General features: G+C 44.1%; 1 long non-coding RNA gene across 1 annotated transcript; it reads right to left on the reverse strand.

Moving 5' to 3' along the window:
* Positions 1-23,071: 23,071 nt before the first annotated feature.
* Positions 23,072-24,857, reverse strand: LOC311605288. The gene is made up of 3 exons (XR_014781883.1): positions 24,452-24,857; positions 24,202-24,289; positions 23,072-23,957 (listed from the first exon to the last, which is right to left on the reverse strand). It is a non-coding gene; the product is annotated as an uncharacterized lncRNA (long non-coding RNA).
* Positions 24,858-25,882: the final 1,025 nt, after the last annotated feature.

Here is a 25,882-nt window from a genome sequence, read left to right on the forward strand (position 1 = left end):
GACTCAGTTTCGTTCAATGATAAAGCTTGACTAATGTGTGTTCTTACTCACTGTGGTTTTAAAGTATTGTTAAAAGAAAACCTTTGGACAAATTGAAGAGTGATTTAATTGAGTAAAGAACAATTTACAAGTCCTACAGTCCTCAAACCAGAACAGGTTCAGGCAGCTGACTTGAACAGAGGCATTTATGGTTGTCCACAGCTCCTGTCTTTCTTATATGGACATGAGCCAGTCAGTGGGCAGCCTGCAATACCCTGAATTCCTAATATGAACTTGGGCCAGTCAGTGGGCAGCCTGTGATTGGCTGAATCCTGAGGTGGACATGGGCTAGTCAGTGGGCATCCTGTGATTGGCTGAATCCTGATGTGGACATGGGCTAGTTAGTGGGCAGCCTGTGATTGGCTGAATCCTGATGTGGACATGGGCTAGTCAGTGGGCAGCCTGTGAGTGAACGAAGCTCAGATGCTGTGAACAGCTTAGACTCAGCTATTTGTTACAGAAAACATATCTCTGATTTAGATTCCAGTTAACGACCAAGTTAGGTTGCAGCTTGTTTTGTTTTGTAAAGACTAACTGAGGAAGTTGCCTAGGGCCAAATTTAGTTTTATAGTTAAATAGTACCAGATAAACAAATCAGGTAAGCCCCCTTCCTGTTAGAATTATTTTTGAATATTATGCTGGTTGTTTGCTCACTGCTTGGAGAATTCCTTCCCTGGAGAGAGGTAAACAATGTCCAACTGTGCCCCTCCGGTAAGGTGCCAACCACAAACCAACTGGGTTTATTGGGTTTACTTACAAAGTGTGGGTGAGGGATTTTGGTAGGAGCTTGGATGATCCTAAGTCGGTCCTATTGGAAAGCCTTGACCCAGCATGGATGACGGCTTCCCCCATGACCACATAGATGGAGCCCCCTTCTTCTACTCGGTTCCTTTTATATACCCTCATGCATCTCCTAGGGCAACACTAACACCGGCCACTGACTTTAGGGAAAATTTGCATAAAAATGGCTGGGAGGAGCCATGGCCACAATATCAGGCCTCTTTTTACACTCTTCCTTCTGTGATGCAATGTCCACGGGCCTGCTTCTGATGGACACATAATGAGTGTCTGCCATTCTCTAGGCACAGAAGATGATGATGGTGGAAGCTATATTGAGTAGCAGGTTATGCTCTTCAACAATCGTATCTTCAGTACTTTCGCATTCTTTGTTTTTTTGTTTTTTTTTTTTTTTGAGACATTGTCCAGCTAAGGTCTCCTGGACTGGCCTTAAATGTAGAACTTCCTGCCATAACCTTCTGTGTGCTGGCATTAGTTGTATGACTATAGCCAGTGACTAGATTGGATTGCTTCTTCTGAGCTTTTTATTAGCATATATTAATTTTATATAATGGGCTCCATTATGATATTTTCACATATATGTAAATATATAATATATATGTGTCGTGTGTGTTGTGTGTGTGTGTGTGTGTGTGTGTGTGTGTGTGTGTGTGTGTGTGCGCGCGCGCGCGCGAGCATGTGTGTGTGTATTTTTGGTATCCCTTATCACGTTCTCTTGTCTCCCTCTCGTTCCTGCTGTGTGAGTTTAATTAGGGTCACTTATAGGAACATGAGCAACGGGTTATTTACATAAGCATAGCCAATTTGCCAGTGGCTATACCACCAAAGAAAATGTCTACACCTTCTATAGCAATCACTGACTGTCTACAGATGTAGATCCCCAGAGGGTGTTGAGGCCTTGTGAGGCCCGCCCTCCCCTCTTCTTGCCAGGATGTTGACAGGCTTATTTATTCTTGTGCTGGTAGTCACAGCTGTTGAGAGTTCAAGGGTACAAAGTTAGTGTCATACTGCAAGTCAGAGGTCCATAGCGCCCTATGCCTTTCTCTGGCCCCTTCTATTCTTTGTGACATCATCTGAGGTGTTTTGGGCTTATAAGAGTTGGGTCATGACCCCTTTGGGAACTGAAGGACCCATTCACAGAAATCATCTAAGACATGGGAAATATCACATATTTACATTAAGATTCATAACAGTAGCAAACTTACGGTTATGAAATAGCAACAAAAATAATTTGATGGTTAGGGGGTTACCACAACATGAGGAACTGTATTGAAAGGTTACAGTGTTCGGAAGGTTGAGAACCATGGCTCTATGTGGATCTGAGGCCATCAGACTTGGTGGCAAACTCGTAACACTCCTGATGGCCCATAAACTAGAGTTTTGTTTGTTTGTTTTGTTTTGTTTTTTCAAGACAAGATTTCTCTGTGTAGCCTTGGCTGTCTTGGACTAACTTTGTAGACCAGGCTGGCCTTGAGCTTGCAGAGATCAGCCTGACTCTGCCTCCCAAGTGCTGGGATTAAAGGCGTGCGCCACCACTGCCCAGCTCATAAACCAGATTTTTAATAAGCCATTGACAAGCTTCACAACACACACATTTGAGTTATAATTACCTATTCTAATTTTCTTTTTCTTTCTTTTTGCATATCGGGCTGATTTTATGTGTGGATTTGTGTAAATGGATATGATGTATTCATCTAGCTTAGTGGTTAGCTTCAAGAATAATCAAATTTATTTTACATTCAAGTTCACATTTTGTCCATATTTTGAGTCCCTTATGATCATTTTCTGTCAATGAAGGACATTTCTGTCCTTTTGAAGACAGTTATCATTAGCGTCTTTGATTTTGTAGTTATTGTTAGCATATTCTATTTTATTCCCTGTTTGTAAATTTTTAAAAAAAGATTAGTCTTGAAAACTCAACACTCCTGCTGCTCCAGTGTGGTGTGATTGGGTACCTCTTAGAAGGTAAAACCAGAAAAGATATTTTTAAATTCAGTACACTGTGAGTGTTGGTGAGATGCCAAAATATTTAAGTGGCCTTGCTCCTGGGAGTCCCCTGTGTCTTCCTTCTTTCTCTTTTCCAAAGACTAAGATCTATTATTTGTCCTGTCCTCTGCTGTGTCCTCTAGATTCTTGGATGAAATTCGCAAGGAGCTTTTAAAGCCTACTTGCCCCTCTGCTGATGGCTGGTGATTTAAATTTGCATTCTAATGTGGTTCTTAAGAGAGCAGCCTTAACCTTCCCGGTGCTTTACCATGAGAATTTAAAGAAAGAAACGGAGACCAGTGCTTTGTATATAACTTGCTTATGGGTTTATTTTCAGTTTGACAATGTGACCTTTCCTTTCTTTGGAGTGTGTGTGTGTGTGTGTGTGTGTGTGTGTGTGTGTGTGTGTGTGTGTGTGTGTAAAACTGTCTTTCACTTGCAAGTCATAGTCCACAAAGGCCAACATTTTGTCTAATTTCTATTCCATGGACAGCTTACAAAATAATACAGATGCTAAAGACCTACTGGGCAATTCTCCTTGATCTTGGTGCCTTTGTCTTTAAACACACTTTTTGGTGATGGCTGGATGAACCGAACCAATGACTGGCCTGACCTCTTGCCTTTACAACCTGTCTAAACCAGATCATCCTCAAGCAGGTTTGATCCTGTCACAGTGTATCCATTGGGACTTTTTTCTTTCTTTCTTTCTTTTTCTTTCTTTCTTTCTTTCTTTCTTTCTTTCTTTCTTTCTTTCATTTATTTATTACATATACAGTATTCTGCCGGCATGTACATCTTCAGACCAGAAGAGGGCACCAGATCTCATTATAGATGGTTGTGAGCCACCATGTAGTTGCTGGGAATTGAACCCAAGACCTTTGGAAGAACAGCCAGTGCTCTTAACCTCTAAACCATCTCTCCAGCCCTTTCTTTTTTCTTTTTTTCTTTCTTTTTGTTTGTTTTTTGAGACAAGGTTTCTTTGTGTAACTTTGACTATCCTCGACTCATTTTATAGACCATGCTGGCCTCAAAGTCACAGAGATCCGCCAGCTTCTGTCTCACGACTGCTGGGATTACAGGTGTGCGCCACTGCGGCTGGACTTCTTGTTGCCCAGACATCTTCCCTCCATCACTAGTGTAATCTGAATTCTCCCCACATAGCATCCTCCAGCCAGTTGTTTCTGTCCTTCTTGGATAGCCTCAAATATCTTACCTGGTGACCTTTGCTCAGCCTGTCTGCCCTCCAGCTGCGTGGACCTCCATGCTGTTTCCCCTACTGTCTTCCCCAGCTTGTCCCCTACTTAGACTTAGCTGCACCATTGCCACACATTTCCCAGATCTCTTCTACTGGCTTCTTGGTAAAACCTCCCATGATCCCTCATTCCCTTGCCCTCTCTTATTTTTCTCCCAATAAAACTTAGGTACCAAATAGTGCATCCTTCATTATACACACATGTTTTTGAGGTCATTTGATTAAAGGTCATCACCTCCACTTTAAACGTCATAAGTAACCTGTGCTGCTTCACCCCACCTCCAGTCACCCCCATATCTCTGTACCCCACACAGGATACACAGACTAAGTAGTCGGCGAATGCGTCAGCGATGGTAAAAGTCCTGTCCCTGCCTCTTACCCCACTTCCCCTCTGAAACTGTCCAAGTCTCCCATTTGAACTCACCCCTCTCTTTCCTCTAATCCTGTCACACTTGCTGATTCTCAAATAGATGGTTGTGCATCAGAAACATGGTCAAGGCACTTCTTAGGGGTGACTAGTAACACAGGCTCTATAGAAGTAATAAGGTTTTGTAAAAAGCCAACATCTTGGCTAACTTTCAAAAGTTCAGAATATATCATGGTTTTTTAAAAAATTTAAAAAATTTTTTATTTTATTTTATTTTTTATGACACTAGAGGCTGGGTCAGGCACGAGTCAGAAATAGTAGCTCTTTTCATTATACCTTCATCGCAGTCACTCAGTTCTCGATATGTGAGGGTGTTAATTAGGGGGCCTGGGATGGTGTCAAGTGGACGGTCACGCTGCAGTGCCGGGGAGCTGATAATGTAGCACACTTACAGCGACTGGTTTTCTTTTACACACCTATGTTGTTAATAAAGTCTAAAAGATAACAAAATCCATCCAGGAAATCGGACAGGGACAGAGTAATGATTAACGAATCCGTGTTTATCCTGTTAACTGCACCCAACCCAAAGACATAAACCCTCACGGGAAAGTTCTGTCCTTGTGTTTTCAACTGTGCTCTTAAGGTGGAGTTTGACCAACACTGAAGTTCATTGCTGTACGTTGTACTCAGAACAGAGTGAGTTCCCTTCAGCTAGCTTTTGCCAGCGTCCTACTTTAACTAATGGATGGTCTATTAAAACCAAACAAAACCCTTTTTTTTTTCTGAGACAGGGTTTCTCTGTGTAGCCTTGGCTATCCTGGACTCACTTTGGAAACCAGGCTGACCTCGAACTCACAGCAACCCACCTGCCTCTGCCTCCGGAGTGCTGATATTAAAGGCGTGCGCCACCACCGCTGGGCTATACAAACAAAACAATTTTTAACATGTGGCTTCACAGGCTGGGCTGTTGTGACACATGCTTTTAATCCCAGCACTTGGGAGGCAGAGGCAGGCCGATCGCTGTGAGTTCGAGGCCAGCCTGGTCTACAGAGTGAGTCCAGGACAGCCAAGGCTACACAGTGAGACCCTGTCTCAAAAAAAAAAAAAAAAAGATGTGGCTTCATGCTTCCAGATCTGCCATGTGCGGTGGAGCCACCACCAAGACACAGGTTTTTGTGAAGACCCTTCCGGGGAAGACCGTCACGCTCGAGGTTGGACCCTCGGGTACTATAGAAAATGTAAAGGGCACGATTCGGGATAAGGAAGGAATTCCCCCCTGCTCAGCACAGGTTGGTCTTTGCTGGTAAGCAGCTGGAAGATGGCGGCCGCACTTTTTCAGACTACAACGCTGAGAAGAAGTCCACCCTTTGTTTTGTGTGGAGAATTCGTGGGGGTGCCTGAGAAAAGGAAGAAGAAGAAGTCTTACACCACTCCCAAGTAGACTAAGCAAAAGAGGAAGGGGGTTAAGTTGGCTTTGCTGAAATACTATAAGGTCGATGAAAATGGCAAAATTAGTCGACTTCATCGCGAGTGTCCTTCTGATGAATGTGGTGCTGGAGTGTTCACGGCTAGCCACTTCGACAGGCGTTACTGTGGCAAGTGTTGTCTGACTTAACTGCTTCAACAAACCAGAAGACAAGCAGTTGTGTATGAGTTAATAAAAAGAAAGAACTGGAAAAAAAAAAAAGATGTGACTTCACTCGATTAGCTCCGGATTCCAACATAGGGGTTGGGAAATTTCTTGGGGTCCATGTGTAAGTCCGAAATGACAGGGAAAGACATGACAGAGCAGGAAAAGCCATGTTATCCTGTCTCCTGGAGCTGCCAAGGGGCTTGGTATCGGTGCAGCCTTGCAAGGGCTATGTTCTGAGGATTTTCTCACCTTACCCATCAGAGTGGTGGTGGAAGTAAGCATGGTAACAGACTTAACTGATTTGTCCTTTCTACGGCTGGCGAGGGTGAGAAAATGCTTTAAAAAGGTTATTCCTGCGCAGGCCGAAGCGGGGAGGTACTGTCCTGACCGCTGAGGGGATCTGAGACCAAAGTCACTTAGTTTTACAGCACACACTTAGTGTATTCATTACATTGTTTCTTGGATGGAAGAGACGTCCTAAAGAGGACACCACATGCCTCTTCTTGAAGACCAGAAGAGAGGGGGAAAAACAGAACAGAAACAAAAACACAGTTCAAACTTCCCTGCTAGAAGAAGCGCCTGAGGTCTCTGGATAACCGGACGCTCTCAGTGGGAGTCAGGGTCTATTTCCAGCACAGAAAGAAAGACTGAGAGTTCCCAGGCTCTGGGATTTTCTAACGTCACTTTATTTTTTATTTTATTTTTATTTATTTCTGGTTTTTCGAGACAGGGGTTCACTGTGTAGCCTTGGCTGTCCTAGACTCATTTTGTAGACCAGGCTGGCCTCGAACTCACAGCGAGCCGCCTGCCTCTGCCTCCCAAGTGCTGGCATTAAAGGTGTGTGCCACCACTGGCCAGCTCCAGCTGCTTTTAAAAACCTGAAAAAAATTTTTTTAAAAGATGTATTTATTTATTATTATGTATACAGTGCTCTGCCTGCAGGCACAACAGCAGGCCAGAAGAAGGCATTAGATCACATTATAGATGGTCGTGAGCCACCATGTGGGTGCTGGGAATTGAACTCATGACCTCTGGAGGAGTAGTCAGTGCTCTTAACCTCTGAGCCATCTCGCCAGCCCCTAAAAAAAATTTTTTTTAGATCAGAATTAAATATAGTTGTTTGAATTAGGACAGTAAAAATGGACTATTTAGTCTTCTTAAAAAAAAAAAAGAGCTAGGCACTGGTGGCACATACATTTAATTCCAGTACTTGGGAAGCAGAAGCAGGCTGATCTCTATAAGTTTGAGGCCAGCCTGGTCTACAAAGTGAGTCCAGAACAGCCAAGGCTACACAGTGAAACACTGTCTCAAAAAAAAAACAACAACAACAAAAAAAACAAAACACACACACACAAAACCGAAAACAAACAAACAAAAGGATTTATTTACTTATGTGTTTGAGTATGTACCTCAGTGAGTGTGCACCAAGTGTGTGTTAGTACCTGTACAGGGAGGCCTGCTGTCTGGAAGAGTTTGACAATTTTTATAAAGCTAAACATGATTTGCATATGATTCAACCATTATCTTTTGCCATCTACCCGATAAATTGGAAAATTATTTATGCACAAAACTTTTGTGCAAATATGTATAGTAGCTTATTTATAATTGCCCAAACCTATGGAAGCTGCCTAACTAGAAGTGAACCCTAAGGTAAGCTGTGGATGACTGACAGCAATGATGTGTCAAGGTAGATTAATCGGCTAATAACAAGTGTTGTAGTTCTGGTGTGAAATGATGAGGAAGGCTGTGTGTGTGTGTGTGTGTGTGTGTGTGTGTGTGTGTGTGTTGAGCATGGACACTCACTGTACTTCATATTTGGTCTTACTATCTTACTGTGATCCTATAATTGAAATATACTTGGTTTTATGTGAGTGAGTGAGTGAGTGTGTGTGTGTGTCTTCCTCTGCCACTCTCCTCTCATTGAACTAAAGCACACTTTTGAGCTTCTGAAATTCCCCTGTCTTTAAATCTCAACCCTTGAGTTACAGAGATTTGCAGCCATTCCAGGCAGCTGCCTCTTCTTCTTCTTCTTCTTCTTCTTCTTCTTCTTCTTCTTCTTCTTCTTCTTCTTCTTCTTCTTCTTCTTGTGAATTCTGGGGATTTGAACTCATGTCCTCATGTGCTCTTAGCAGTGTAGGGGCTGACCTAGCTTTACAATGTAAAGCTTAAATTCTTAGTAGTCTCAAGATTCCTTCATATGCAGGCTCCCCTCCCCACCTACAAGTGGAGTCGTTACCACAGCTGGGGAGGACCTACTCAGCTCTGTGGAAGAGATGAGGGAAACCCCATGAAGGCATGGCTCAATAACTCACGGGGCTCTTGCAGTGTGAGCCTCCTCAGGCCCATTTGGCTAACAAGCCAGTTTTCCTGAGCTCGGTGAGCATCCCACGCCCATCCCCCACCCCCTATTTTTAGAAGAGCGGGGAAGGGAATTGGAGAAGGGTGCATCTCATTGGAGGTTCTAGCTGGGCTTGCCTGAAGATAGGTTCCCTGCCTTATCATGGGAGCCGCCTTACTGAGAGGGCACTCAATAAAAGCTGCAGCTGTTTGCCTGTCCAGCTGCCTCAGCAGCAAGAGCCCCCGTCCCCCTGCTGTGACCTATCCTTTGCTCCTTGATGGCAGAACACAGGGAGGCCCATACTGAGTGACTTTGGCTAATAATTATGGTAATGTCCAACATATAATGACTGTACTTCTTGTCCTAGGCAGGACTCCATGTGTCTTACACGGATTGTCTCAATCCTCAAAAGAATAGCTGTGAGGGGCCTTTAGTATATGACAGGCACAGCTCTCAGAGCCTTAGCTGCGCAGTTGCACTGATTTAATCAGGACTTGTTGAAATGCTTGAGAGCGTACTGAAATGCTACCCTTATTTGCCTGCTTCACAGATGAAGAAGAAGCTTAGAGATTGTGAGACATTTACCGAGTGCCACATGGCTGCCAAACTGTGTTGCCTGCCACTAAACTCAATGTCCTCTTTCTTGACTCGGCAGCTGTTCTTTATTAGTCATGCAAAGATTGACCTATTGTAATTTTATTTATCTCCAACATCCTTGGTAAAAATACAGTATGTGTAGAAATTTATTACAGGCCACTACAAATGCATACCCTCCCCCCCCCCACCTCCCATGTCCTTAGTGTTTAGTGTACCTTATGTTCTTGGGTGCAGTGCAATAAACTATACTTAAATTAATCATTTCGAGTGATTATGATCGCCAAAGCTTAGGAAAGAAAGGCATGGTAACCAGAGAGGTGGCGTGAGCATCCAAAGACACTTACCAGGTTGCCCTAATTTGGGAGAATTTGCAATAGTCACTCACCGGTGTTCAGATAGATACCTTCCTTGGTCAGCGGGGGTGGGGGGGGGAGTGGTGGGGGAGGAAGGTCAATTCTCTGGGCTAGGCTTCAGGAAACCACTTTTGAACCTGGCACATCAATTTATCAGTATGCAATGAAAATTCTCAAGTGTCAGGGGAGCCAGGCCCTCTCTTCTTAGGTCAGAGTATTCTCTTCCTGCGCTCAGAAAGTCAAATTATAATTATAATGAAGTGTGGGATCAGACCCAGGGAGGTTTTTCTTTTTTTTCTTTTTTTCTCCCCAGTGATGCTAATCCTTAAAGGTCACTGGAGTCAGATGCATTCCATTTCATTGCAGAAGGGACTGTCACAGCCAGAGCAGCCAGAAGGAACCTTTGAGCTCAAGTCACAAATTGGCCAAGTACATGCTCTGCCTTGGATACAACTTGTCCCCATGAATTATTTAGGTGCAAGTGGCAGAAAAATCCAATCCAAGACAGATGTTCATTTCTGATTCAAGTGGTAAGTCTGGGTTGATGACTGGGTCCAAAGTTGGCACGGTGTTCCTTTGTGTAAGAGGTCCGTGTTCTCTTTATGCCTTGTTTTTTTTTGTTCGGGATAGTCCAAGATAGTGTTGGAAAGTGCCTGGAGGATGAGTTAGTAAGCAATAAAAAAAAAAAAAAAAAGCAAAACAAAGTGAGCCAGGCGTGGTAGAGCATGCCTGTAACCACAGCATTCGGGAGGCAGGCAGATTGCTGTGAGTTCAAGGCCAGCCTGGTCTATAAAGCGAGTCCAGGACAGCCAGGTCTACACAGAGAAACCCTGTCTTGAAAAACAAAACAAAACAAAACAAAACAACAATAACAAAAAACTGAATAGCTCCCAAGGAACAGCATTTAACACTGCTCTCTGACCACATGTACACACACACACACACACACACACACACACACACACACACACACACACACACTTTTAAGGCAGGATCCTGGAAGCTGCCACATGGCGCTTTTGTTGCTCTGCAGAATGCAATACCAGGGCTTCCTGCAGGGGAGTCTGGCAAATGAAGCCTCCACTGTGCACAGCCAAATGCTTGTCCAGAAATCTGGGTCTGTATCAGCATGGGACAAACAGACAACAGTTACTGCAGGGAGAGGTAGAGTTTCGTCACCCCGGACTTCACTCCTCAAGGCTCAGTCACCAGGGATGAATCCTTGAGCTTGAGTCACATGCAGTGACCACGCGGAGGACGTGTGGAGAGCCCCCCTCCTGGGAATGAGAGGCAGCTCATCCTGCTGACAACTTGATACATCATGCAGACCAACTGCAAAGCTTGGGCATTCTATCTCCCGATCACTGCTCCTTCCTGTGCCAAAAGCCATGAGAGCTCTGAGCTAAGAGGATGACGCTGAGCTCCATGCTAAGTTTTGTTGTTGTTGCTGTGGTTTTCCTGCTCCCTGGTCACCTCAGAAGAGACTTGGTACTAATTACGTAACTCAAAAGCCTCTCACCCAAGAGCTAAGGCATCCGTCCTGAAGGTTCCCACCTAGCCAGTCCATTCCATTTGTCATGGGTCGTGTGCTACCACATAATATATCTCACAACCTGTCCCTGCTGCTGCAGCGTCAATCATCAATGTCAACGTTCCCCACATGAACGATGTCCTCACTTGCCCTGGCTTGCCTGCTGGACACTGGATGCCTCACACACAGCACGGGATTATTTTGAGTCCTACATTTTGTTCCTACGCACATGCTCCTGTTCATTTCCATGCCCTGCACCGTCTTCTTTGCTGTGCACCTTAACACTGCTCATCACTAGGTTCCCTGGGTCTCTGGCTGAGACATACTCGGCTTAGCTCAGTTCTCTTTGTCTTTGTTTTTCCCTCTACCCATCACCTGTTTATTTTGGAGTTTGTGGTTAGACTCCATTACATTAGAAGTGAGCATATTAAAGAAAATGTAGTTTGCGTGTCTTAGATGCAGGGGTTGGCCAGTCCTTCACAGCAGTGTTCTCTGCTTCTCCTTGGCGTTGACAGACACCCAAGACACAGAATCTGTAGCTCTAGCATTTATTCAATATAGACTGGTGCAACACAGCAATGCACAGGAAACCACTTAATTTTTGTATTGTTCTTGTTTTGTATGTACGCATGTATATGAACACATGTTCATCTATGTGTACAAGTTCTTTCTTTCTTTCTTTCTTTCTTTCTTTTTTGTTTTGGTTTTTCGAGACAGGGTTTCTCTGTGTAGCCTTGGCTGTCCTGGACTCACTTTGTAGACCAGGCTGGTCTCAAACTCACAGTGATCTGCCTGCCTCTGCCTCCCGAGTGCTGGGATTACAGGTGTGTGCCACCACACCTGGCTCAGGTGTCTTTCTTAATGACTCTCTTCCCCTTATGTTTAGAGACAAGGTCTCTCACTGAATCTAGTACTCACGGATTCAGTGAGACTAGCTGTCCAGAGGGTCTTGGATTCCTCCTGTCTCCACCTCCTCACCACCAATTACAAGAGTGTGCTGCCACACCCATCTTTTTATATAGTTGTGGGGGCTTGAACTCAGGTCTTTATGCTTGGCCGGGGCAAGCATCTTACCAGTTGAGCCATGTCCTTAGTCACAAGCTTTGTTGTTTTTCTTGCTGTGGAAGAGGTAAAATATACTTTAAAAGCATTCCTCTGCCCCAGTGTAAGCTTTTTCTGTTTCAGCAAGTTTACAGTGTACCTTACCAAAGCAGGGAACAAAAAGGCGCCAAAGAAGCCGAAGTGCATGCTGGGGGAAATGGAGAAGAATTCATATTAACAAACACACAGTTTCCGCACTTCACTGTGTGCTCTGGAAAGAGCACATTTTCCCTAGACGTGACCCGTCTTCAGGCCACTGTCATGCAGCAAGAACACACTACAAAACCTTAGACAAGAATGAAGAAAATTCCAAATCCAAATAGAAATTTATCTGATAGTAATAGAGGAAATCCTCAGAAATGGTGTTCCCGTTGCCCAAGAGAATGCTGCATTCTGAAATAGACTTTCACTGAAATCTGCTTTTGATGAAGAAAATAGCTTCAAAGCCGAGCACATTGGTATCTTCTTTTCAAAATGTATAGAAATAAGGTGTCTTAATATCTAAGTAGAAGTACCCAAGCTGAATGTTTTATTTGTTAAAATTTTTTTATTTTAAAATTTTTATTTTATTATTCTATGCGTACGAGTTTCTGGCCTGCATGTATGTGTATGTACTTTGTGCATGCATGGTGCCTGAAGAGTTCAGAAGCTCCCCTGACAATGGAGTTACAGAGAGCTGTAAGCTGCCCTGGGCTGGGAATTGAACCTGGGTCCTCTTCAAGAGCAACAAGTGCTCTTAACCACCGAACCAACTTGATATTGTTAATTTTTATTATTACTATTATTATTTAGTCACTTTACATCTCAATCGTAGCCCCCTCCATCCTCTCCTTCTGGTCTCACTCTCCCTCTTCCCCCCTTGTCCCCTCCCCTACTCCTCAGAAAAGGGAAGCCTCTCCCCACCATTGGACCCTGGCACATCAAGTCGCACCATCCTGGACTAAGCTCATCCTCTTCCACTGAGGCCGGGCAAGGCAGCTCCCCCAGGGGAACGTGATCGAAGAGCAGGCAACAGAGTCCATGTCAGAGGAAGCCCCTGCTCACCTTACTAGGGGACACACATGAAGACCGAGCTGCCCATTAGTTACATGTGTGTCAGGGTCTTAGGTGCAGTTCGTACATGGTTCTTGGTTGGTGTATCAGTCTCCATATGCCCCACCCTGGGACCAGGTTAGTTGACTCTGTTGGGGGAGTTCTTGCCCCTTCCTGGTCCTTCTGTCCTTCCCCCAATTCATTCACAATGCTCTTAACCCTCTGCCTAATGTTTGGCTGTGAGTCTCAGCATTTGATTTGCTTTCCTGCTGGGTGGAGCCACTCAGAGGACAGCTATGCCAGGCTCCTGTCTGCAAGCATAGTAGAGTATCATTAATGGTGACAGGGGTTGGCTCTGTCCTATGAGGTGAGGTTGGCCATTCCCTCAATCTCTGCTCTAACTTTATCCCTGCACATCTTGTAGGCAGGGTAAATTTTGGGTCAAAGTTTATGAGTGAGTTGGTGTCCCCCTCCCTCCATTAGAATTCTTGTCTGGCTAGAAGAAGGTGACCTCTTCAGTCTGGGTGACCTCCCCTCCCCCTACTAAGAATGATAGCTAGAGTCACCCCATATCCTCCCCTCCCAGGAACCTACCCTGTCGTGGTATTTTTTTTTTTTTAACGGATTTTTAAAATGTGATTTCTGATCTTGGGATTTTAGTTTTTGAAAAACAAAATGTAATTTAGATACAGCCAAGATTTCCATAAGAGGAGTAATGCCATTTGCATTCCCTTCTGCCTGTTTGTTCATATTTACTCCCTGAGATGTATTAAGCACCTTGTAAAGTTCTGCTTTTATTTGGTTTCTCATTCTGTCACTTCTGGTCGCATTTTCTAGGAGCTAGATGGGACTTGCAGCCTCTAATTTAAAAGCAAGTGTATTATTCCTTCATCTTAAATCAGTGCCTGTGTAGTGGGAAGAATGCCCCTTTGTGAGCTCCAGCGCTTTCTGCCTCTTTCTGGTTTGATGCAGGTTTCTTCTTCCTCTTTTTTCTTTAATATGAATGTTACATTCTTTTTTTTTTAGTTGAAAAATGAAATCATTCATATTACATCTCATTTGCTATCCCATCCCATGCATCCTCCTATTCCTCCCCTGCCTCCCCCCCCCCACCGCTTTCACCCCATTCCCCTTCCCTATGACTGTGACTGAGGGGGACCTCCTCCCCCTAAATATGATGCTAGGGTATCAGGTCTCTTCTTGGTAGTCTGCTATCCTTCCTCCGAGTGCCATTGGGCCTCCCCATCAAGGGGACATAGCCAAATATGGGGCACCAGAGTTTGTGTGAAAGTCAGTCCTAGTCTCCACTTAACTGTGGAGAAGCCAAGTCCCTTGGCTAGATCTGGGTAGGGGTTTGATGACGACTGCATGTATTGTCCTTGGTTGGTGCTGTAGATTGAACAGAACCCCTGGGCCCAGATCCGCCCATCATAGTGTTCTTCTTGTAGGTTTCTAGGACCCTCTGGATCCATCTATTTCCCTATCTCCTATATTTCTTTCACCTAGAGTCCCAATAGGATGTCCTCACCTCTATCCCGCTTTCCTGGTAAGTGAAGACTTTCATGAGACATGCCCCTTGGGCTAGTGTCCAGTTATAAGTGAGTAGATACCATTTGAGTCTCTCTGCTTCTGGGTTAGGTCCCTCATTATGATCATTTCTAGTTCAAGCCGTTTGTCCACAAATTTCGGAAATTCCTTGTTTTTAATAGCTGAATGGTAGAAGAATGGATAAAGAAACTGTGGTACATTTACACTATGCAGGTTTCTCCTTTAGCTGCTCTTTCCACCGGTGCCCACCCTATCCCAAGACTAGTCACATCAAAGTTACTTACGGCCCCTAAACTCTCCGTTCTCACCATGGAGCTGCTGCCTGGCTGCCCAAGGCACTGCAAGCCCCACCTACAGTTCCTGCCAGTGTTTCCGTCCTATGGTCACATTCCCTCTTCCTTTGAAGTCATGTGATCCTAGTCCCACCTTAGTCTTCCTGCAATAGGTGTACTTCCTCCCTCCCTCCCTCCCTTACTTTCTTTTTGTTTTTTCCCTTCCTCAGGAGTCTCCCCTCCACATCTTTTTTTGGAAGACAGGGTCTTTCTAAAGGCTCAGGGTGGCTTGAAATTCACCATATAACCCAGGATTGTCCTTGAACTTACAGAAATTCTTCTGCCTCAGCCTCCCAAGTGATATATATATATAGACACACACACACATATACATACATACACACATATATATACATACATATACATATATACACACATATGCATACATACATATACACATATATACACATATATGTATGTATATATATATACACATATATACCCTATTGTTCATTTTAATTTGCATAATTGAAAGCCATTTCTACCTTTTATTTCCTAAGCTCAGGCAAATCTGGAGATATCCTTTTTTTTCCCCTCTGGGATTACATCTCAATGCACAGGCAGAGTCAAAGCTTGTAGTGGAGAGAGTGTGGTCAATATCTCTTCTCCTTAGCATCCACTTGACATCCACTCCCTTTTCTGTTTCTTTGACTGTTGGTCCTGACGGGTATCTCCACTTACAATAATGTTTTCGAAGGACTTGGATGCAGCAAAACTCCCAGCTTCGCGCTCTCCTTGTGTGCACGGTGCTTTGCCTTTGTTGTACTGGGAAGTAGGGGAGTTCAGCATCCTAAACTCACTCTCTCTAGATTCCTCGCAGGAGCACAAGAACAAGACCCTTCTGTTGGGTCTGTGGAGCTTCTGGAGGCCCTACTGCTGTGCTGATAGCTCCTTTTCTTGAACATTCCTTCAGCATATGCGATTCTGTCACTGGAGACCCTTATGTCATCAGGGCCCTGACATTTTCCCTCCCCTACACACACACACACACACACACACATACACACACACACATACACACACATACACACACACATATACACACACACATACACACACACACACATACACACACACACACATACACACACATACACACACACACACACACACACACAGAACCTTAAGAGCTGCCTTCACCTAAATCGCTCTCTGTTCTGACTCGCCTTGCTCCTCGCACTCTGAGGAAATGATGCTTAGAGGATGCTGAGGGGATGTGGGAGGAGGCATTCTCTTCTAGCTCCTTCCTGTTGCTTCTGTGTTCTGTTAGGGCCCAGGCTTTTGAAACTCAAAAGTCTTTGCGGTGTATGCACCGAAATGGGGCAGAAGGCCTTGTGAGTGGGAAGTGGTGGCTCCTGTTCTGAGATACCATCCTGCTGAGCTGGCGCCTGTCCAGCCTTAACACAGAGCACGTCTTTTTCCACCTCCAGTAGGCTGTGACCTTAATGCCTTTCTTTTATTAACTTTCTAAATCAGTGGTTCTCAACCTTCCCGGATGCCGTGACCCTCTAGCCCAAGCTCCTCACACGCTGTGCTGACCCCAGCCACAAAAATTATTTTCGTTGCTACCTCTTAACTGTAATTTTGCTGCCGTTATGAATCATAAGGTAAATATCTGATATGCAGGGTGTCTGATATGTGACTCCCCCATGAATGGGTCGGTCAAACCCCAAAGGGATCACGAGCCACAGGTTGAGAACGGCTGCTCTAAGTCATGATCTGAAGCCAGAAAAAGAGACAGAGGAGACAGAGGAAGGGCTCCAGTTAGCCTGAACCGAGGTGGTTGCCAACATATACAGTGAGGGCTCAGAATGTCCAATGACAGAAAGAGCGAGTTGAAATGTAACTCTTCTGCATTAAATGCAAGTCTGCCCAGCATCCCATGAAGTCACAGTGCAGAGGAGAGAGAGAAGCATCTTACTGTCTGATGAGCCAACTAGCCAGAGTCTGTTACATCATTAATGCTATCAGCTTTCTCTTTTCAATGCCTGCCATTTGCCAAATACAAGACAGTTCTGCCAATCATGTTACAAAGTGTGGTAGTGTTTCCTCCGTCTTTTTTTTTTTTTAGGGAACCAACTGAGATTCATGGAGATTGTGTGTGTGTGTTGTTCCAAACTCAATAGTTGCTAAGTGGCAAATGCAGAACTGGAACCGGGTCATGGGTCTATTTGATCTCAAATCCCTAATGCTTCCCTCTGGCCCAGCCTATGTCATCAAATTTATTTGAAGTGTTAGGTGAAGTGTGAGTTCCAATATAAGGTGTCTGTGTATGTAGATGCCCACGTGTACACACACACATGTGCAAAGACATACTCACATGTACACTAGCAAAACCAAAGCAAACAGAACCTTATTTTCAGGATTTCCCAATGATAACAAAGTTGGAAGATGCTCAAGTCTCTTGTATAAGATAGTATAATAGTAACATGTAACCTAGGCATTGCCTTCTGTGTGCTCTAAAACACACCTAGACTATTAACAACCCCTGATATGGTGGAAGTGTTATATAAATCTGTCCATGTGAGTATGTTCATGTATATTCATGCATGTATACATATCTATGGGTGTGCCTGCGTGTGTGTGCGTGTGCGTGTGTGTGTGTGTGTGTGTGTGTGTGTGTGTGTGTGTGTGTGTGTGTGGTGTGGTGTGTGTGTGTATCCAGTGAATTCCCTTGCTGTCTAGGGAATTGAACGTGGTATATAACTACCAAAAAGGAAAGATTAAATATACTGTTTTTGCCGCTTGCTGTTAGAATCTGGGTGGTGGTGTTTTTCTATGAATCCTATTGAGATAGCTAATATTTTTTCAAATGAAAAAAATTTTTTTTCCTACGATGTATCTTGATCATGATTCTTTCTCCCTCATCTCCTCCCGGGTCCTCCCTACTCCCCAATCCATCCAGTTCCTTTCCCAACTCACTTATTAGTAAATGCAGGCTGCAGTCTCGTATTCTTCGTATGTCTAAGTCAAGCATTGAACTTACCAAGCCTTTTAGCCACGGAAGAGAAAAAGAAAGAAAGTCTGTGTGAATTCCATGGGAATAAATGTTTGCTCTCTGCATTGCCGGGCAAGATGGTAGCAGTGCTTTTTACAAATAAGATATGCAATTGTAAATATATTTTCAGGCAGCTTGTTTATATTTCCCCCCTGGACTTAACTTTCTTAGATGTCTAAAGTTCTCTGAAGGGAGGGAAGGAATGCAATAAATTTTTACAATCAGACATTGTCCTTGTTTCTCAGGCAAACTCAATGCACCTTCTGTTGGGTGTTTGGAGTCCAAGAAACAACATGGGGTGGCTTTTTTTTTTAAACAAAACTTGAATGAGTATATTTAGAATGGAATAGCAGAGATTTGGAAAGCCAAAATGTTTATACGAGGCAAACATGATTTAAAAGGCACAATTGAGAGATCATAGCGTGTTGAGTCAGTTACAGATGGTGACACGCAACACCTTAAGGACAGCCACACGAGCTAAGTGTTTCCAGAAGCCCATGCCATACCCTCCTTATTTCTGGAAGGAATTCCCATTAGATTTTGTTCTTGTTGGGAAGTGTGTTTGTTGGGAGGGCATCAGTAAAACTGCCACAAAGGGGTAGGAGTGCAGCTCTGTAGTGAGTGAGTGCAGCTCTGCAGTGAGTGAGTGCAGCTCTGCAGCGAGTGAGTGTAGTGAGTGAGTGCAGCTCTGCAGTGAGTGCAGCTCCACAGTGAGTGCAATTCTGCAGTGAGTGCAGCTCTGCAGTGAGTGTGCAGCTCTGCAGTGAGTGTGCAGCTCTGCAGTGAAGTGCAGCTGTGCAGTGAGTGAGTGCAGCTCTGCAGTGAGTGCAGCTCTGTAGTGAGTGAGTGCAGCTCTGCAGTGAGTGTGCAGCTCTGCAGTGAGTGCAGCTCTGTAGTGAGTGCAGCTCTGCAGTGAAGTGCTAACTCTGGCAAGCATGAGGTTCTACTTTCTACCCATGTGTTGCAAAAAGCACCCCCAAAAGGGTTCAATGCTTATTTGCAAACTTTTTAAAAAAACTTATAAAATTTTATTTCAGAGAATTGTTACCTTTTGAAATTTCTATTTTCATTAGTTTTACAGGGAAAAGGGCATTAGAGGAACTGTGAGGACCACATTGGATTGTTTGTGTCTGCAGTAACAATTCCCTTTTATTTTCTTTTAATACCTTTATTTGCCAGGCAGTAGTGTCATAAACCTTTAATCTCAGCACTTGGAAGACAGAGAGAGGTGCATTTCTGAGTTGGAGGCCAGCCTGGTCTACAGAGTCTTCCAGACAGCCAGGGCTACACAGAGGAACCCTGTCTTGAAAAACTGTAAAAATGCCTAATAACTATAATCTTTATTTATCTTTTTAAAAAGATTTATTTATTTATTATGTATACTGTGCACTGCCTGCATGTGTGCCTGCATGACAGAAGAGGACATTAGATCACATTATAGATGGTTGTGAGCCACCATGTGGTTGCTGGGAATTGAACTCAGGACCTTTGGAAGAACAGCAGATCTGTCAGTGCTCTTAGCCCCTGGGCCATCTCTCCAGCCCCATTATTTATCTTTAGTTTTATGTGTATGCATGTTTTGTTCTGTGTGTGTGTGTGTGTGTACACATGCATGAATAAGCATGTGTGTCTTTCCAATACCTTAGCTACTGTTATGTTATCTCTCATGCTGTCATGAGGACCAAGTGGACCAGCCTGGCCTCCTAGTCCACCTGGATCTCTCTCTCTCTCTCTTTCTCTCTCTCTCTCTCTCTCTCTCTCTCTCTCTCTCTCTCTCTCTTTCTCTCTGTCTGTCTCACTCTGTCTTTGTCTCTCTCTCTTTGTCTCTCTCTCTCTCTGTCTCTCTTTGTCTCTCTCTGTCTCTGTCTCTCTCTCCTTACCCTACCTACCTACCTACCTACCTACCTATCCATCTATATATCTGAGAGAATGTAGGATATACAAGGACCTTGAAAGGTTGCCTGTTTCTTTAAGCAGACTGCGTGTAACGCATTCTGAACAGATAACTGTATATGTTGGGGGTGGAAATGGAATGCTTTTCCCTAAGGGAGCCTTACATATATTTCAGTTAGCTCATTTCCATGAGTCATTTACATTGATTTCCAAGAAACATCCTAGGTTTTCAAATAACCCTTGACTTAACTAACTCCCTCTCCCTCTTTTTCTCTTTCTCTTATATATTATTTATTCAGTTCATAGTCAGTGTCTATTCTGGGAATGGTCCTCTGCAAGGGATTAGGAGAATCTCAGGGAAATAAAGTGCACTCTCCTACGTCAAAGAAATGACAGTCTTCCAGAAAGGCTGTGGTGTGGGGCCAAGGAAAGGTAAAATGACTATACAAGGTGTGTTTACAAGACACCATGCATTGAAGGGCTAATGAAAGATAATAATAGATAATTGTGAATAACGCTGATGACAGAACAGGCAGCTGTCAAGTATCTTTTGTACACCAGGTCCCTTGCCTGTGCTATCTTTTGAAATTCTCAACAAATTTTGAAAGGGATATTTTTATCCTCAGCTAGGTAATTATTAAATAAATACTTGCCGAGTGACTGTTGAGTGATGAAGACCCCATCAGACCCTGACTTTGTGATGGCTGCTTCTTGTGAGTCAGAGATATCTTCACTCTGCGTTCTCCTGGAACGGTCCAGAGCCCTTCCCATGGTATGCTTGGCTTCAGATGCTCTGGGAGCTCCCAGGCCATGTGCAAGGCTTTATCTTCCCAACTCTATGAGCCGCACAGAATTTTCTCCAGAGCTGTGTCTGATGACTAGTTTTAATTCTTAAATATCATCCATGCCTTGACAAAGACTTTCCCTGGTCAAATTTCAGCCGGGCTCCTTTGAGCCTGCAACTTTAATAGGACTCAGCCCTTCCCTAGGAGCCCAGCTTTAGTTAATAATCCCACAAAGTCAACTTATATTCCAAGCTGAGTTTTCTCTCTTGAGGCAACTGTCTCCAATAATAACATCCCTTGCTGTTTTAAATAAATTTCCTATGCACATTTTTTTCTCTCTCGAACAATATTTTCTTTAATTTTTTTTTTCTTCTTCACGTTTTCTTTCTTTGTTTTGGAGACAGGGTTTTCACGTACCCCAGACTGGCTTTGAACCTTCATGTAGTTGAGGATGACCATGGACTCCTGCTCCGTCAGCCTCTGCTCCCCCAGAGCCGGGATTACAAGGCCACACCACCACACCTGGCTTGTGGCTTACTGGGTTTAGAACCCAGAACCTCAGTAGACACTCTACCAACTGACCTACAACTCTAGCCTAGGATTGTTTGAAGCAAGTCATCTCTACACTAACTTTCCTAGTCCGTCCTGTGAGTTCATCCATGTGGTACATTCCTGTCCTGTGTAGGATTTGCTGCATCAACACCACAGTTTAAAATTTGTGCCTAATTAGGAAGACTTCTGGTGCTTTAGTTAAAGGGTGTAGGAACAAAAAAAATGTTTAATGTTTTAGAGTTGTCCAGTATGTTCTGTCTTGTCTCAGTCTCAGTTTCTTTATGTAATTTGCAAACATGGGCTGTGAGATGGTACTTTGCCTCTCTTCAATAAAAAGATATTGTGCCGGGCGTGGTGGCACACGTCTTTAATCCCAGCACTCCCGAGGCAGAGGCAGGTGGGTCAACCTGAGTTCGAGGCCAACCTGGTCTACAAAGGGAGTCCAGGACAGCCAAGGCTACACAGAGAAACCCTGTCTCAAAAAAAAAAAAAAAGATATTAGAAACAAGAGACAGGGCGGGGTGTGTGTGTGTGTATGTGTGTGTGTTTGGTTAAATGTCACCAATTAATGTACCTGAACATAAAATTGCATAAGAGACAACTATTCCTACGCTCTGCCCATGGAGATACTAAAGAAGCCTGAAGTTCATTGCTCCAGCAATGAAGAGCTTGGTTGTGGTCCTTGTGATAACCTTCACTGTTAATTTAATTGGATTTAGAACCATCTAGAAGATATCCACTGAAGGTTTAACAAAGGAAGGAAGTGACACAGTGAGTATGGCTGCTACAAGGCCGTGAACTAGGGGCTTGGGCAGAATTAAAGAGGAAAAGGTGAGCACCCCTGTTTTCTTCTTCCTGTTTCTTGGTCCACTTGGTAAGTAAGCAGCCTTATGCTTCTGCTGCCCTAGCTTCAAGAAGCTGCTGAGGACTAAACCCTCAGACCCAACTAAGCCCTTTCCTCTAGGTTGCTTCTTGCCAGACATGCCAGCAAAGCAAGGGAAAAGTAAGTGATGCACTGTGTGACTTGTGAAGATTTTTCTAATCGTTCATTCATGAGATATATTTTGTCACTTTCACCCCTAAGACAAAAACAGAAGAAATAATCTGAAGGAAAGGATTCATTTTGGTTCACAGTTCCAGAGCTTCCAGGTCAGTGTTCACCTGGCCCCACCACTGTCGGTGGGCCATCAGGTGGAACGTCTTGGTGGAAAGCACCTAGCAGAGCAAAGCCTCTTCTCTCATGGTGATTGGGAAGCAGGAAGTGATAAGAAGGGGCCAGGGTTCGAGATACAGCTTTCAAAGGCACGTCCTCAGGATGGAATTCTGTGCTTGTGAACTCCATGGGAATGCTGAACAAAAGCACTTGAGAAACATCCGTAAATAATGTTTAGGAATGATACCACGATGACAGTAAGTTTAGGAAAAAATACTATGCCATGAAGCAGTGGGTCTGAGTATACTGAGCCAACAGATCTTGACTGGGATGGGTTTGTTGCTCTTCTGTTCCACCAAAAGTAAAGAAGGCAACACGCCGAGGCAAGTTTGAGTGCCACATGGCGGGCGTTGAGTTAAGGAATCAAGTGGGTAGAAGTCAGTGATGCCACCAGACAAAGGACAATGTACACAACGGGCCCTGACAAAGGATGAAATGGTCCTACATTAAATGGTTAGTCAAGGCTCATGAACTTCCTTAATCTCCCTACTAGCCTTCCATGGCATCAGAGAACACAGTGGGTTTGGACCTTTTAGAGACTTCTCATCTTCTCTTCTGGACCAATTGTTGGTGTTCACATCCTTGTTCTAACTCCAATTTACTAGATGTGTGTGTGTGTGTGTGTGTGTGTGTGTGTGTGTGTGTGTGCATTTGTGTGCGTGTGTGTTGGAAACCCTGAGCAAGCTATTTCTTATTCTGCAACTGCATTTTCTTGTGTACAGTAGAAGTCATTGTAGACTCAACATCATAATTTTATTTTTAGGAGAGTATGGGAGATTCATTTGAGTATTAACAGTGTCTGGTATGTAACCATGAGTCAGTAAATATTTAACATTCTTTATTTTCTCCTACAGTAGCCTGTTTAAGGGGAGACTTTGGCTGTCAAGTATCAGAAAGATTAGGAGAAATCACCCAAATTAGCCTCTCCGGTTCCACAGGTTCTCTGTATTGATTAGCTGTCACATGGGAACTAGGGATGGATGGAAGTCTGCTCCTTGGCAAGAGCAATGTGGTGGCCACAGAGAAAGGCAACAGATACATCTGCCTTTTGACTTATATTAGAGCTGGTAGCTTAAAGCACTAAGACGTCGTGATGGGTAGAGGTGTGTTTGCATCATTGTCCTCTTGCCTGAGGAAGCAGACTCCCAAAGCATTGTCCAAATGTCCTTGGCACCTGCTGCAAGGCTTATTAGAGAAGCTGTAGACAAACCTCTAAGAGTAGTAACAGCGTGATCCATTACTAGGCTGGGAAGAGTATTTGAAACTGGCTTCATTCAGAAGCAGAGGCGATTATTGAAGCGTCCGTGCCAGTGTCCACTGAGGACACCCTGCCGCATTGCAGGAACCCCCTTTCAATAGCATGTATGCCACAGCACAGGAAGCCCTCCTTAGAGCGGGCAACAGTCTCCAGGGGATTTTTTTTCTGGAAATGTTAAGTGCATTCACTTTTCTTATTGACAAACAAGATCCTGCTATGTCTGTATGATGGTTTTTCTGTGACATTGTCACAGTTAGAAAGAAGACGTCTACAGTTTCAATAATTGTCTTGATTTGTTTCCAAGGCTTATCAATACGGTGCTCCAATGGGGTCCCATTATCATATTTGAAACTGCAAATCAAGAATTACGATTTAGGCAAGGTCTTTGAAGAAATTAGGCAGAGGCAGGAAAAATAAATTGTCATTTGTTCATAGCTAAATTCATTCCTCTTTAATACACTGTATTAGAAGCTGCCAAGTAGAGCGTCAGCTTCCTGTTCTCCCATGACTTGGACTTAAAAGCGTTCTATTCATCCATGATTTCTAAGGATAAAGTCCTTGCCAAAACCTCCCAGCATGCACTGCCATCTCTTACCTCCCAGATGCTCGACTCTGTCCCCTTCTTAAGTTACTGCTAAGATAACACTTTTGTGTATCTGTTTCCTCAGAATCGAGAGTCCCTTCTGGGAAGAAGAGAGAGGCTGGTTAGACTCAGAGAGTTAAAGAAACGTATGAATCCCACGGAGTTCACAAGATTGTCGAGGCTCAGGGAATTCAAAGCAGAACAAAATTCACCACACCCCTCCCCAAGTTTATATAAAGCAGTGAGCAGGGGCCCTACTCACTAGCAGAGTGGCCTGCAAGTTGGTCAGGAAGCTCTAGAGATGTAAGTTTTGTGAGTTGCCAGCCATGCTGAGGTGGGTTTTATGGTGATTCAGCTGCCGGGGAGTCCCCAAGCATCGGCTCACTGATTGTCCAAGCTGGACTTGCGTAGAATAGTCTCATTCAATGGTGGCTGTTCTCTTATTAGGAATGGACAGAGATGTTCTTGGTTACTCCATCTATCTTCAGGAAAATCACACGAAAGTGCATCTCTGAATGTCTGCCCGCATCTCTCGTCCTTTTAGGCAATTGATAACTCCCACCTCATTTCAGGTACTTGTGGGCACCTAAGCCATCCATCAGTCTCCAAGAGGGAGCAACAACAGCAAAACAAAGGCACTGAAAAAGATTGTGCTGCTTTGTGGTTACCTGGACAACCACTGGCCAACACTGGGCTCACCTCCATTCTGTGTGGGGGGATGGGCTCATGAGACTCCACCCCTTCCAGAGGAGAAATCGGCTACACAGAGAACCCCTGTCTTGAAAAAACAAATGAAACAAAACAAAATAAAAACAATCAAAAAAGTGGAGCTACTTGAATTCTCACTGGTTATTCCAGGATCCTGTATCTGCTCGTGGACACACCGCGCGTGCGTGCGCGCGCGCGCGCACACACACACACACACACACACACACACACACACACACACACACACATCCTTACAAAGTCCCAAAGAAGAAGATGTCCTGGTACTGGCTTTTATTCCTCTTGCATGGCACATAGTTTCTTTTGTGTTTCACTAGTTTTTTTTTTTTTCTTTTAAGACTGTTGAAAGTTACCTCTCACTGTCATGTGACTGTATTAAATGTGCCACTGGCTGCATGCCAACAGGACACCAAGAAGAGAAACTGTTACTGGCTTTCCCCCAGAGAAACCTCCTTTATCTCAAAGAACTGACTTGCCAGGTGGAATTGAGTAAACTCGGGGGTTGCAACACAATTAACTGAGGCATAAAGTTCACCATCAACGTAAAACAGCCAGGCCAGTTCTGCTTTTTAATGTCTGCTAAACGGACAGAACTGAGCAATATAAACAAGGATGAGGCAACGGCCACGGGGGAGTGAGGGAGAGCCACGTTCATTGACAGCTAATGAGAGAACAGCAGCTCTGTCATCTTTATGTGCGGGACACAGGGTTGTTTATATGTCCCCAAAGCTCGCTGTGAAATGCTGGCCAAGTAGAGAAAAGTTGTATGGAAACTGCAAGAGGGGGTTGTTTGTTTCTTGCCGGGTGACATGAGTCACAGGCTAACAGGATGAGGAAAGCCTTTCCGAGAGCAACAAGTTGACACTCCTTGTTTACTCCAGTAAAGATGCTCAAATATGGGCAAAGTTGAAAGGCTGTAGGTTTCAAGTCTAACGTTGTAAAAGGGGAGGTTAAAAACACCTCGATT

Source organism: Acomys minous (genome assembly GCF_964271855.1).
Source record: "Acomys minous genome assembly, chromosome: 9".
NCBI classification, from domain to species: Eukaryota; Metazoa; Chordata; class Mammalia; order Rodentia; family Muridae; genus Acomys; species Acomys minous.